The sequence below is a fragment of the Amblyomma americanum genome, chromosome 3 (genome assembly GCF_052857255.1).
Source record: "Amblyomma americanum isolate KBUSLIRL-KWMA chromosome 3, ASM5285725v1, whole genome shotgun sequence".
Lineage (NCBI taxonomy): Eukaryota > Metazoa > Arthropoda > Arachnida > Ixodida > Ixodidae > Amblyomma > Amblyomma americanum.
The window spans coordinates 62,585,457-62,600,819 of record NC_135499.1 but is presented as its reverse complement, the minus strand read 5'-3'; the positions used below and the strand labels follow the sequence as shown (position 1 = coordinate 62,600,819).

At 44.6% G+C, this 15,363-nt stretch overlaps 1 pseudogene across 1 annotated transcript in view; it reads left to right on the top strand.

The window, feature by feature from the left end:
- Positions 1–2,681: 2,681 nt before the first annotated feature.
- LOC144123775 (neprilysin-1-like) overlaps positions 2,682–15,363 on the top strand; it is a 60,445-nt pseudogene continuing 47,763 nt past the window's right edge. Inside the window, exons 1-4 of the transcript XR_013313138.1 lie at positions 2,682–2,879; positions 4,368–4,688; positions 12,555–12,733; positions 14,730–14,958. The product of XR_013313138.1 is annotated as a neprilysin-1-like (transcript). The remainder of the gene's footprint in view (positions 2,880–4,367; positions 4,689–12,554; positions 12,734–14,729; positions 14,959–15,363) is intronic.

Here is a 15,363-nt window from a genome sequence, read left to right as displayed (position 1 = left end):
ATAAGAGAAAACCCTGTCTTGCCGTTTACTTCAATATAGAGAAAGAGTATGATACAACCTGGAAGCTTGGTATCCACCGCGACCTAATGGACCTAGGTATCCGCAGCAGGAAGTTGAACTGCCTGAATGACTTTCTTTCCGACCGCTCATTTCAAGTACGCCTTGGATCAACCCAGTCCAGGAGCTTCGTTCAAGAGAAGGGGGTTCCTCAGAGGTGTATTTTAAGCACGACATTGCTTATTATAAAAATTAATTCCATAATTTAAATAATTCTGAAGTCCATCCCGTATTCAGTGTACGTTGATGGTCTTCAAATAGCCTGCACATCCTCAAACGTATCAACATGCGAGAGAAATAAAGTTGAAAATGAATAAGGTAGTGACATGGGCATAACAGAGCGGTTAACCAGTTTTCCGCACAGAAAAGAGTAGCCATTCTTTTCTCGCCGAAACGAGGCATGCAACCGACCCATTCATAGACCTGAACGGAACACAGACACCCGTCAAAAATGAGCTCAACCTTTGACAAAAAGCTCACTTTCCTGCCTCATATAAGGCACTGAAAAAGCCTCTGTATCCCTTAATATACTAAAACTGCTTTCACGTAAACGCTAAGGTGCTGACAGGACATTTCTTCTACAAATTTATCGCTCCGTTGTACAGTCTACTATAGATTACAGATGTAGAGTTTACGGGTCACACAGACCTTGGTACCTGAAACGACTAGATCCAATACATAATTTAGGTTTGCGCCTTTCCACTGGTACTTTTAGTTTGTCGCCCATAATTACTCTTTATGTAGAAATCAACGAAACGTCACTTAGAGACAGAAGAACCTTGCTCAAAAGCTCATAAATTTTAAAAATCTGTTCGCTGCCTAAACACCTATGTTACCCCATAGTTACAAAGTGCCCATATAGAACACTAACAACAAATCACTAGCTATCAGGTCAATTCTCCTGCCTTTTTAAGAGATTTGCCAAAACGTCGGCGTGCTAGATACATTAACTGACATTGCACGGAGACGAGATCCACTGCCTCCACGGTACAATTTTCCTGCAATCTGCGATCTCACTATTACACAGATTCATAAAACACAAACTCCACAACAACATTCAGTACAAGAATTCCTTGCATTCGAAGAAGAATACTGTAGTTTTACGCAAAATTATGCAGATGGTTCAAAAACGGACGTTTACGTAGGAAGCGTAGTGGTCCGAGGGAAGTCGGATAAAACAGTAGGACTTCCACAGTACGCATCCATCTTCAGTGCAGAATGTTACGCAGTCTGTGTGGCTGTAGAAAAAGTAGTAAACGAAAACCTCGCCAACAGAAATATTTGCACAGACAACCTCAGTATAATTACTGCTCTGCACTCTAGAAAGGCAATCACTGCGATTCTTGGTGACTTCATACACAAGACAGTAACAGCCACAGCTCGAGGACAAAACATAAACTCTGCTGGGTTCCGAGTCATGTCAGAATAAAAGGCAACGAGAGGGCAGATTTCTGCGCTGTTAAAGCTCGTGGCAGGAAAATAAAGAAAGTAAATATACTGTTTAAGAATTGCATAAACTTAGTACACCGTAAATTAAGAGTAAAATGGCAGTTCTGTTGGAACAACGAGGTAAACAACAAACTACGCTTGTTAAAGCCAGTTTTAGGCGAATGGAAGTCGTGTGTGTACCAGGAACGTTTTGAAAGATGTGATTTTCCGCCGTATCAGTATAGGCCGCACACACCTTACGCACAATTTTCTCCTAAGAAAAGAAGAAAAACCTGCTTGCGAAAAATGCGGAGGTGAACTTTCTATTAACCACATCTTATTATCTTGTGTGAAACTGGAAAGACTAAGAAAATACTACCTTATTAAATTATCTGACGAATACATTCCATTTCATCCAATAATGCTTTCAGCAGACAATGTAATCGTTGACAATTCTTGCGTTTTTAATTTATTAGGAGACGCAGGATTTCTCGAAAGATTTTAAATTCTGACCAGCTGCTTTTCTAGTTTTTTAGTAGACTTCACCCACTTTCTGATTCCTGAGTAAAAATCTGAGGTTTTTATTTGATAGGTTCGGAGCCTCAGGATGCCTGCCCAGCCAAGGATAGCCGCTGAGACATGACTTTCTCTAAGGCTTTTACAATTAACCATCTCCAAATTTCTTCCCCTCTGTTACCACAAGACAGTGAAATCTTTTAGGCCATCTGCACCAACGAAAATATTTAACATTTATAAACAATCAACAGGAAAGTTACTCTATACCTTAAGCTTGGTGCATGATCGCCTTAGCTGCCTATGTGCCAAAAAAAAACAACAAAACAAAACTCTTCGGTTAGAATGCATGACTGTCTTACTGTGTAGAAGCGTACTCGGAACTTGAAAGAAATTTACCTTTGTTATGCGGCTGCTCAGCAGTACATTTCTGACAAAAACGTCTGAGTGCTCCGGGATCCGTCGCATGTCAGTACACTTCAGATACAGAAGATGCAGATTATGTGTTCAATATGATAGAAAGCAGACGAAGAGTGGCAAAAATCTGCCATCTCAATATTACTTGTAATGTGTCTTTTCATGTGCTCATTTAAAGATGTTACGAGCTCAAGAATTGACTTTGCTGGACTGCGGCTCACTGCCTCGCTGGCACACCCGTTCCTTTCGAGCAGCTGTCTACGGGAATGAACCGGTCAACCTCCCCGTGTCAAGACTTCTACGAGTTTGCGTGCGGCAACTGGGCTGAAGCCAACCCTGGCCACTCATCTGAGTTGTCGCGGAGCACGGCTGAGCTGATCGCGGAAGCCGGGGCATTGCTTGTGCGGAGCAAGTACACCGAGGGAAACCAGACAGCTGTAGACAAGGCGGCCATCCTCTTCTCGGTGAGTGAGACGGCACGTGGTCATACTCAATGTGGTAGTGCAATGACTACCAACGCTGTAATAAGTTATCCTTGACATGCATTCAGAAGAAAAAGTTGGGCAGATATCGATGGGCCGATCCGACGGAAATGCGTAGCATTAGAGTTTCATTCCCGCTTGTAATGACACGAAAGATCACACACGTTTCTTTACAGCGAACTTTATTTCATACTTCTTATTCTTAATACGTCTCTAAGATTGACTCTCTTGTAGACTTCGTCATCTAGTCCATGTGCGATCTTCAGTAGCAATTGACAATCGGTTATGGAGGTGGCTCGCTTCCACACAACCGCTTCCACGGAAAGCGAGTATCCGGCGCGTTGTGCTATATTCGCTCCTATTCTCAGCTGATTTTTCTCCGTTCCCTCCACCCCTCACGTTTGCCACCCGCCGGCTTCGTCTTGTTGTAACCACCCTCACGTTGCTCATCCCCTCGCCCGCGTCAGAGCATCCTACGTCCACGGCTCAACTCTTCTGTCTGTCAACCGCGGCAGGTGGCGGCTTCAGAGAACGACTGATACTCTTTTTCCGAAGTGCGGGTTCCAACGCTACCGAAACGAAAAAGCTTGGCTTGTTCTCCTGCATTGTGATGCAACAGCGACAGTTGCACCGTCTCCCGTCCTCCTCCGCACCTCCCCACCTCTTCCTTCTGCCAACACAGGCCTAATACAGAGCTGTCTCAAATTCAAGGACCGAGGCATTCTGAAGGGCGCTAACTTCCATGCTTCTTAGACGCTCAAGGTCCCGCACATCTGCATTTTCTTATCGGCCGCCTCCCAAACGATGGAGTTTTCAGTTGTCCACCCTGAGACTGCGACATCTAAGTAGTGTACATTGAAAGAAGCCCTACTGAGTTCTCACGAAAATGTCCAACAGGACAGTCTTTTGTTGAGCTAGGTTGTATTCCATCAGAGAAATAGAGCAAATGAAGTCAGCTGAGGCCAAGATAGCAACTGAAAGAGCGCCATTCAGAGTCCGTTTGATACGTTTTTTTCCCTGAAATACTGTTTCCTTCGCAATTAGTTCTTACGAACCTTGCTTAAGCGACAGATGTACAACGGGCAATCAGGAATTGGCGCAAGCTTAATGGTGAATTCTCAATAGAAACGGACATTCTCGGCCTACTGCTCACTGAGTTTTGGAACGCGTGACAATGTCAATTGTGTGTAGATACTGATGTCTTGAATTACTTACACATCATTATCAAGACATCAGGCGCGCTGTTCTGATGCACTAAAATGAAAAAGAGAATGACACAAAAAAGAGACAAGTAAGCAGGAGACAGGATTCCCTGCTAGTTTTAACGTATGGATACTGCGTACCTTCACAAAGTAGTACCATCGATTACAAGTGCTTCCATTCTTTACAGTTACTTAACCGAGGAGTGCAGTGTGGTCATTCTGAAATGACCGGCTCTTCGGCGCTCATGGAGTATGTGGGATGACGCAGAGCTGCGTGGATGGCGATGACCAACTGCCGAAGCTGCGGGACCAGCTGCTGCCCGAGATGGGCATCCAATGGCCCCGGACAAGGGGTAACACGGACCCCTTGCAGATCCTCGTCGAGCTGAGCATCCATTGGCAGATGCCGACGTTGTTCGCCGTGCGCACCGACGATTTTGTGCAGCTGTCACAGCATCGCAGCCCTGTATTCGACACAGTATCCATGGAATGGTGGCCGGCGATGTTCCGGGTAATGCGTGACCACGGCGAATACAACAGCTACGTGCGCGCCTTCTACGACGCGCTCACAACCGACAGCGACCAGGCGGTAAGGTCCCGCTTCAGTAGACAAGAAGGATACGCCCATGGTACGGCTCTAACGCATCCTCGACATGTCGAAAAGCCGACGATGCTGGCCACATATGATAATCGGAAAGGCGACTGATTTGTGTTCTGGTTGTCGCGAACACTGCGAATGTTTTTGTGCGCGAACAGGTGCCGTCATTCAAGATACTTCATTTCCGCCTGTGATACAGGTCCCCATCATGCGTCTGCGCTAGCCCCAGCGGGATCTATGATAGTGATGCTTGACCAAATGGGCGCACCGCGGTTTCCCGGTGTTTATGGCGCTCGGCTGCTGACCCGAAACACGGGGGTTCCATCCTGGCCGCGGCGGTCGAATTTTGATGGAGGTGAAATTCTTAACGCCCGCGTGCTGTGCGATGTCAGAGTACGTAAAAGAGCCCCAGTTGGTCGAAATTTCCGGAGCCTTTCAATATGGCGTCCCTCGTAGCCTGAGCCGCTTTGGGACGTAAACCCCGTAAACCAAACTAAGCTGTTGGCGGACATGTCTCTCCTTTTGTTAATCCCACAGCACGCAGCCGCGTACCCGCCCAGCCCGGCCTTCCTCTTTCACATGTGTTTGTGTAGTCAGTTCCTGCGTAAGCACCGCGGCGCATTTGCTCCGCCATTTTGGCGTCATGGCCTCTGCTGTAATCCTCTCTCTCCTTTTTCTCTGTTCAATTTTTTCGTTTCTTTCTTAAGCCCTCTGTGTGCAAAGTTCAACACTATAAGAAGAGGCGTTCATGCACTGTATGATGATTCTGGACAAAGACCGCTCCCTTGTCGAAACGTTGAATAAGTCCGTTAAGTTTTTCAATGTGACTTCCGGAACTTGCTGTATATATGCCTGCCAGGCTGCCCGCAGTCTGGTTGGCAAGTTGGAAGCGTGGCACAACACCGACAGTACCAGCCCACTAAATCTTGCATGCCATATTATCAACAACGCCCATATTCGTCATTTTTATTATAGAAACAGACTTACTGGCAAGAAGTTGAGAGGGAAAATGTTTAGGCGCAATTTGCTACAAGGCTGAAACCAGTGATGGCGTAGAGGTTGAGTACCGTACTGTCGAAGATAGTGAACCTGGTTCTCGGTTTCTGCAGTAAATATCCACCGCCTCAAGGTACCTTAGTGATCATACAAGCTTTCAGTGAACGGGTCTTAAAAAGTTAATTTTGCTTGTTGCCCTTAAAACATACTGCGAGTTTTGAAGAACATATACTAGGAGTGCCGTGCCGATATGAGCAATGGTAGCTATTCAAAAATAGTGCAAACCATGCCAATCCACTTTTTCAAATACGAATAAATTCATTCAAGCATCATTTACCCTGCGGTTTTTGGCGCCTACATAATGTCATGAGAATAATATTGATGTTTGGTTAGTTATATGGAAGGTATTGAAGAAAAACGCTCTTATTTTCAATAGTTTAGTTTAGGCACAAGGCTCAGTTTGTCTGTTTAGCAGCCAATAGTTATAGAGCACAAATAAAAATAAGATAAAGCGATCTGAAAAATTGTGGATAACGCAGTTTGAAGAATACGATACTGAAGGCAATGGTCCAGACTCATGTTAGGATTATTGGTGTGAGACAAAACATCAAAATATAACGCTACAAAGCACAAATTTCGTGCATTAAGACAAATTTTCGCTCCAAATTACAACTCTACAAACAACGAATATAGTGCACTCAGACCCATATTCTCCACATATAATAAACGCCTCATCACGACTATATCTCAGATTTTATCACTTGCCTACGTCATCCACTGAATTAAATAAGCTGCATTTGCCGAACTTTTTTACTTTAGAATACATGTATATTTCGGGTTGGAGGAAGCACAATACTGCATAAGCGGTGTCAATAAATTACTCTTGAAACAACGGTAAAACGGTCACTAATCAGTTTTTATGAATACGCATATTAAACCTCGATCTTCAATCCAACGGCTGCGGAGCAACTGATCATCGCAGTAGTCAGACGGGTGACGTGGCGCAGGGTGCTCAGAATATCTAGCTACGGCAATGCCGTCATTCTAAAGTGAACCTGGCAAGATAACGCTACAGCCGTACATACTGACGCAAGCCTGGCAGCGCTATTGAAAGCGGATGTCATAGGGCTTAGTGATGTTAGGGGACAGTCAAGGCCGAAAGCTGTGCTAGTTGATCGTTCATTATTAAAAGGACTAGCAGTTGGAGATGTATTGTCTTTTTCTATTTTTCGACCCAAGCACTAGTTTTTTTAATGAATAGGAGGACATATGAAGCAAAAAAGCTTATAGGCATAAATTTAAGGTTGTACCACCCTGCACCTGCATCCAGTCAAAATGACGAGGCAGTCGAGAGGTTCTGTGAAAACGTGGAATTGGCAAAGAGTAGACTGGGGATGCAGTGCATTGTCTTCATGGAAGGCTTCAATGGCAAGGCAGGCAAGAAGCACGCAGGCGACCTGAAGCTACGGCATACGTTTTAGGAAAAGAAGGGGGGGGGGGTTATTACAGTCTCGTGACTGAAATAATTCACCGATAATGAATACTTTCTGCCGAAAACGTTAGTATCGGAAGTGAGCTTGGAAGATCCCTGTCGACGAGACTAGAATGAAATAGACTTCCTATTGTGCGCGCATCTTGGCAAAGTGCAGGATGTAGAGATTTTATAGACCATATGGTGGTGATATCTTGAATTAGCCTAAATTTGAATAGAAAACTGAGGACTATAGTAGGAAACGCGCCCACCAGGGAGCTAGCGTATAGAAAGAAAGTAGGGGAATTCTAGATCTGGCTGGAAAACATACATTTTTCTTTAATGGAGGATGATGACCGCGGTCTTGAGATGAATGATAATCTCAGATATCATTAACGAGGGCGCAATCGGAATAGCTAGCCAGCAACTAAATATGATAGCATCAAGCTCACTCGGATGAAGAAAGACATGATTAAGAAATGCTATGAAAGGCCTTATTCTCAACGATACGATTAAGCTAGCCGAACTGTCAAAGGTGATGAATATGCATAAGGTTAAGGACATAAGAACGACTAATAAGTACAACTTTTGTCCGTAAAGTTCCGAGACTGAGTCTATAAAAAAATATGTTTAACATTGAAACCATTAGTGGAGCACCCCTTCGAAGTAGTCTCTCTTGCAGTCTATACACAGCTTCCAACACTTCTTAAGGTCTTGGAAACAGTTGAGAAACATTTCTTATGGCAGGACTATCAGCTCCTTTGTCGTGGCGTTTTGAATGGCCTCCACGCTCACCATCCAGCAATAATTTAGGCCACTCTTCACACGAGGAAACAGGAAATCTTATAACAAGAGGTCAGGCGAGTATGGCGGATGGAGAAGAGTAATGCTGTGCTTGGCCAGAAATTTTGTCACGCTGAGAGCAGTGTGCGGGCTTGCGTTATCGTGGAGAAGGCTCCATTGTCCAGATGCCCATAAGTCACACCGACGGCGTCGCAGTGCATCACGCATGTGTTGGAGCACGCGGTTATAAAACTCCTGATTCACTGTCAGCCCTTGTGGGACGAACTCATGGTGTATGACACCTCTGGAATCGACAAAGTCATCAGCATCGTCTTTGTTTTGGTCTTCGGTCGCCGCACCTTTCTCGACGCCGGAGAGCTGGTGGATCGCCATTCGGCGCTCTGCCTCTGTTTGAGGATCGTATTGAAACCACCATGTTTCTTCTTCTGCAATGATGCTGTCGACGAATGCAGCATCTTTCTCTGCCTCGGAGAGCAAATCAGCGCTCACTGTTGCACGCGTGTCCTTCTGGTCCTCTGTGAGGAAGTGCGGCACAAGTCTGCCATTCAGCTTTCGTTTCCCCAAGTTCTCACGTAAAATTTAGTGGCATGTTGTGTTACTAATGTCCAGAGCATCTGATAGCATGCGGACTGTAATGTTGCGGTCTTGCTGGATGATTTTCCTGATCCGAGCCACGTCGTTTTCATTCCGTGAGGTTGAACGGCGCCCCTCCCTTGTGTCGTCTTACACCGACGTTCTCCCCGAGGCGAACCTCTTGTGTCACTCGAAAACTCGCGCCCGCGATAATGTCTCATTGCCGCAATCGTCACGAAGGAGCTCATACGTCTGTATGCCTGTCTTGCCAAGCTTCACACAGTATTTTATGTTTTCACGCTGTTCGAGGTGCACGTCCATCCCTCCACATTCACTCACAGTAGAATGCGCAGAAAACCAGTTACAACGTATTTTTTACATGTAGTGTCATCTAGCGGCTGCCAAAGCAATAAACATAAATAGCTCAATTTAGCCCGAAAAGACGCCGCTACACACATGCACCAATCTTTGATTTGGGGAATCATTTCTAGAGAAGAAAATAAATTAGTCTCAAAACTTTACGGACAAAGGGTGTATATCGAGCAGGGTGTAACGAAGGGAGGCAGCATGAATTAGTAAAGAGGAACTTAGTCTCTTGGAAAAGTCAGATGTACGCTCTCAAAAGAGAAGGCGGGGGATGCCATTAAGCATTTTTAAATTGCCGAGGCCTTCTACTCAGATCGCTACAGTAGCCTGAATGACCAGAAAGCTAATAATGAAGTGAGGAGAGTGGAAGAACTCGACAGCCCTGTAAAGAAAGAGGAAGAAGAGAAACCTTTGCACGCAATCCAAAGGCGCAAAGTGAGAGAGTAGGATCGGGAAACTTCAGATTTGTTTAACGACGCTGATGACATTGTGATAGAAAGACCTGCTGCTGTGTTCAAGCTGTACCTCATGACCTCGATCATACTCTAATCTTGAAAAAAACACTACCATGATCTTAAGTCATAGTAAAGGCGATGTCGAGGACTTGAAAAATTACGGCCCCGATCAGCTTACTGTCCATTGTGCGCAAGGTGTTTGCTACGTTATTCGCAAATCGAATTAGATCAACGTTATGCTTTGGTGAGCCAAATCACCAGGATGGCTTTCGGAAAGGTCGCGCGACAGTGGATCACACTTACACCGTCGATGATGGGAAGGATAAAGGCACAGAATATAACCATCCTCTGTTATTTTGCAGCTTCCATAGCGTACGAAGATGTATTTCAGTCAGTCTTAAACCTCAGCACTCATTCACGCATCCTGTACTCAGGATTTATAAGAGGGTTAAACAGAGACCAGATTCATGCATGCCTCAAAGCACAAAAAGGAATATAGTGCAAAGTGACATGTTTCATTTCTTTTACAAACATTATTCTATAAGTTTAAAGCTCTTGCGCTTGTTGGTTCATATCGCGGAACGTTACAGCTGCGCAAAAAGGGCGAGTGCAAGAGGCAAAGAAACGAATGCAACGCCAGTGGTACAGACTGCCAACTCTTTATTGGTGGCTGCGAAAGCGCTACTTATACAATGTGGAAGCCCAAACGTACAACCACAGTAGAATGGGACTAAAATTTGGTGTAGGGATTATGAAGGTTCTGGAAAATATACATAGCGGTTGAACAGCGACCGTTGTCTCTAAAAGGAAAAGTGACAAAATTTTCGTAGGAAGAGTACATTTCGGAAATTAAGCAGGGAGATGAGGTTCTTGAGAGTACAAAGCAAAGTGATCAAGTTTTGAAGGGGAGCCTTAACTAGCTTGGCTAAAGTTTCTAGAAGAGGACTTGCTTTTTTCTGGCCACTGAGTGCCAGGTGAGTGCGGGGAAAGCAGGCGCAATTTCTCTGGCATTTTTAAGCTCTCATTTACCGCCGCAAGTCAGAAAACTTCATTTCGAACAAATGGGTGAAAAAGATCATTGAGGGCACCTTAGTGATCTGCAGTAGGCTGATGATGACATCGTCCTACTGAGTAACGCAGAGGACCAATTGCAAAGTATGATCGAGGACCTGGAAATATAAAGTGGAACGGTGGGCGGAAGAACTGTTATGGAGGAAACCAAAGCAATATTTGACCTTCTCGGAAGAGAACAACAGTTTACGATAGGCATCGAAGCACTGGAAGTGGTAAGCGAATATATTTAGTTGGGTAGGTGTTGACCGCAGATCCGGACCACGAGAGTGGGATAATTAGTCAACTCGGGGAGGCAAGGTGCATTTGGCAAGCACTGTCACGTGATGAATAGAAGGTAACCAATATCAACCAAGAGGAAAGTTGTAACAGCTGTATCTTCCGGTACTCAACTATGGTACAGGAACACGGAGGCTAACGAAAACGGTTGAACTTAAAAATTAATGACAGTGCAGGGAGTTATGGAAAGGAAAATGACATGTCGAACGCTAAAAGGCAGCTACAGAGCAGAGTGGTTACTGGAAAAAACGTGCTTTAAAGATATTCCATTCAAAATCAAGAAGGCCAGATTACCGATAGTATTTAACATGTGGATTCTAAGAGAAGGAAAGCTCATATGATGGCGGCGGAAAGGTGAGCGGGAAGATGAGATTAGGAAGTTTATGGACGTATGGTGGCTGTAGCTGGCACAGGGCAGTGTAATTTGGAGGGATACTGGGGAGCCCTTTGCCCTGCACTGGGCTTGGTTACGCTGATGATAATTATCTTTGTTCATAAGGAAACCTCTGTCGTGGGAAAGAAGTTCAAAAAGCTCCGTTCCTCTACTCTCAATACAGCTCGCAAAGAGTTCCTTAACAAAACCGAGGGAGTAATTTTTTTTTTTACCACATGCATGCTTGAGGTTTATTTAATAAAACTTCGCGCGATAAATGAGGACGAGCTTCACGAGAAACCTGGATAATTTTACATATTTTCTTGGAACGTGCGCACAAATGTTGTCTCGAAAGGGTCACCCTGTTTTAGCGTACCACCACCCATAAATATTTGCGCTGCGCTACTTAGGAGAGGGTTCGTTCATGCTTGTGACATGCACAAGACCGGGAAATCAACCAATTAGTGTGGTCGCAGTGAATGCGATCACAAATGCCCTGCCACGTGATATCTAGTGCTATCATTGAGAGGGTATGGAGTTCGTGTACTTCTTCATGCACTGTATGATAATGCAAGAGTGTTTTAGCATAGCGCAGACAAATTGGCGCATATGTATAACGGGCGGCAGCGCGTCAGGAAGGAGACCAGAAAATTTGCGGAGATATCTCGCCTACACCTGGGGCTAAACAGGGCACATACTAGATGAAATAGGAAGGACATTTAGGATGTGCACCCCACTTTGGTGTTCGAAGATGACGGTAATTACGGTGCGACACCGGCCCACTCGAAGTCTACGGCATAAAACTTCTCACGTATTTCTTCTGACGAGCTGGAGTACAGTTGGTTTGCGAACAGGTACCACGATGGTATGAAATGGAATAAGTTCCTCATAATTGCACTGGAGGTGTGCGTGTGGAGCTCGCCTGCCAAAAGCGATAACAGAATTTTAGAGACGCGAAGTCGCAAAAAATTATGACTGGAGAATATTGTAATTTTTACAAGTTGACTGCATGCTGCTTCGCGGACAAGTTTAGTGTCGTCTTATATCAAAACAACCGTAGTCGTTTCTGTTTCTCTATTTGAAAGCCTCGGTGCATGGATATCTATGTGCATTCTGAGTTTCGCCTATAATCAGTGTGCTACTGAATGAATGTAATTTTTCGTACTTTGCGCAAGGAATGGAACTGAAGAAATTAAAATGGTTACTCGTGATAAGACAAATCCGTGCACTAATAATGCTGCAGTACGTAGATAAAAGGTGACAAACGTAAGCGAACTTTGGCAGTATTAGTTGTGGAAATGACAGGTTTTAATGTGCGTTGTTCCTAATAAACGTGCGCCTTGTATTTTTTCAACACTTATGCCGAGCAACGCACGACACTCATTGCATGATCTTTTTAATTCTTGTCGTAGGTAGCGAACATTTGTGCTCCTTTATTTTTCTAAAGCGAATATGTGTGCTGCACGCAGACGTTGGATCGAGTGACGGATACTTTGACGCGCTGCGACACGTTCCTTCTGGAGAACAAACGTGGTTCGCAGACATACCACGAAGGACTCCTGGACAAATTCGAGCTCGAAGAACTTCAGAGCAAGCACATGCGAACCACCAGCATCGACCGACTAGTCAACGCACTTAACCTCCGATGGTATGCTGCTTTCAAGGGTATATGGTGAAGTAGGGATTTGAGAAGCATTTCGACACAGCCCATTTTTACTCTATGTGCTAAGACAAAAGATGAACTAGCCATGGTGGCATTGTTAGTTGTTGCGGAACCTCAGGTCCTGTGATCGAATCCTCGTCAAGCCGGTTGCGCTTTGTTTATTTGTTTATTTGTTTATTGTTTATTGTAATACCCACAGCGCCACAAGTGGCATTACAGTGTGGGGGGGGGGGGGGAATAACACATCATACAAACGAAAAGAAAGGTAAAAAGTGCAGCACATACAATGCAACCATGATGCAACAGTAATACAGCCTAAAAAAGCATTCACATAGATGAAGAGAATAAATCACCTGACGTAATTAATACCACCTCTTCAGAGAGCCGGTTCCAGGAATACGAGGAATACAAAAATACATGACTACTGTGCAACTTGAACGCACACCACATAGAGAAATAGAGCACTCAATATGGCATCCCTACGAGCAGAAAGGCTGACGAATAATAAACACTACTTAAGCGACACGATGGGTAATACTACAATAATAGGGTATCTTCGAAGGTGTTCAAACATGTGATGAGGCCATGGCTTCAAACAAAGAGGCTGGTAACAGACCTTGCCCGCGATGTCGCTCCCCTTTCGTATGTTGGCAGGAAATGCACATTACGGAAATGTCTTTTGTACCACGGTTTTTCTCGCTTTGCACTTAAACGCGACAATGACATAGCTCGTGCGCTTTAGGTTCTGAATGTGCCAAACGCACCGAAGAGTCATTTTCTTCTCTGTTACTTTTTTCTCCTACTCTTTGTCGATGCGTCCACAAATAATTGAGACTTTTGTAGTAGTGCGAGTAGTGCTGTCCGGCTGCAGCGCATTGTCCCGTCCTCGCCTTCCTGGCCGCAGGCCGTTGCACTGGTTGACTAAAAAATAAGTCTGACCAACTCGTCCATTCATTCATGTCGTACACCTTTTATTTCTTGTGCAAGGGGCGATATTTCTTCCTCTTGTGTCGTCGAACCGTCTCGGTTCATATCTGTTACCGTTATCAACGCTGCGCCTTGTACTATCCTCTCCTTTCTGGCCTCGTGTCATTGCTCTAGTTCACTAAAAATATATCTGACGAACACGCCCATTACTTGATGTTTTGCGCCGCATTGAATGTTGTCTTTTTCATTTGTCCGTTCTGCGTCATACTACGGTATTAAGAATAACTGAGGATTGGGTGGAGTTGGTGGTGATCCGTTCAATGAATTCAGGAAGAATTTCCTTTACTGAAGTTTTGTCGGTGCGTCGAAAGCTGTCAGTGTGACGTTTTGCTCCTATGATTTCTTTTGCAGCGTTCCATACACACCACTGAGTCAGCTTCGAGCTGCGACGAGGTAATAATATAGGCGCCGGTTCTAATCTTGAAGAACCACTCCTGATGAGGACCATTGGGTGGAAACGCGTACGAGCACTGAAAAGATAGATGTGCCCTATTTTAAGAACTTTGATAATTAAAAAAAAAATTGATGATAGAACCGACACAAGAAAAGAGCGCTGTTAGGGAGACAGACATGTTGCAGCATGCTGTGATTGATAATGCGCGAGAACATCAGTGGCCACTGATGAAAGAAATAAAGGAGGATAAGAAACCAAAAGAAGAAAGAAGCAACATGATACGTGCAGCTCTCTGTAAGGTCAGAACAATCCCAAAGGGGCAGAAGGCGCTCAGTGGTGAAGCGCGAATTGCTGGCAAATGTAAGGCAACTAAGTCAATAGAATATGAACCACAGACACCGCTGCATCATAGCGTTAAATCAACACCCAGAAAGAATTCTACACAGCCTTTGGGTAAGATGAGGTCGACTCAGGGGGAACAAAAATTAAGAAAATGAGAAGAGACAGACAGTAAGCAAAGCCATTGAAATTTCAGTCTATATAGCGCCCAGCGTATATACAAGAAGGTTATATGAAGTTTCTAATTTCTCCGTGCCCAAGTCTCTTCCCCACAACGCCACCAATATTTGCAACCCAGGTCCTTCATGTAACGCCCAAGACAACGGTGTACAGCATCAACCCGACGGCGTTGCCGTCGACCACTTCCTCTCAAACTTCACGTGGGCAGAGTCCAACCTACTAATTGAGTGGCACGTGATACAGAGGATTGCTCCCGCAGCTAGTCCGTCCTTGCGCGATCTCCTTCTGCCTGTGTTCTTGAACGACAGTGGTGAGTAGGCGCTTAACCTGTCCTTGCGCTGCTTGTTACTTCAATGAAAACAAACTAGTTCCGCTTAAATAATATACGAAGGCCTAAATAGAGAAAATCTTCAGTTTTTCACGCAAGGTACCAGCGGTTAACGAATTAGCCGCATGTGCAGGTTAGAGTACAAAGCATAGCAATTGTTTTAAACTAAATCAAAGAAATAACAGAAATTTTGAACAAACACCACAAGCACTGTGCCAGTAATTTTGGTTCGGTGATCCGCAGGACTGTGGAAATTAAGAAAGATTATGATAGTGTTATTATTAGTAGCAAATTGTTTTATATAAGAATGATGGCAGGCGTCTACGCTGTTCTGTCCTTTTAGAAACGTTATTTACGCCATTAGCAAGTTAGCATGCACAAACACCT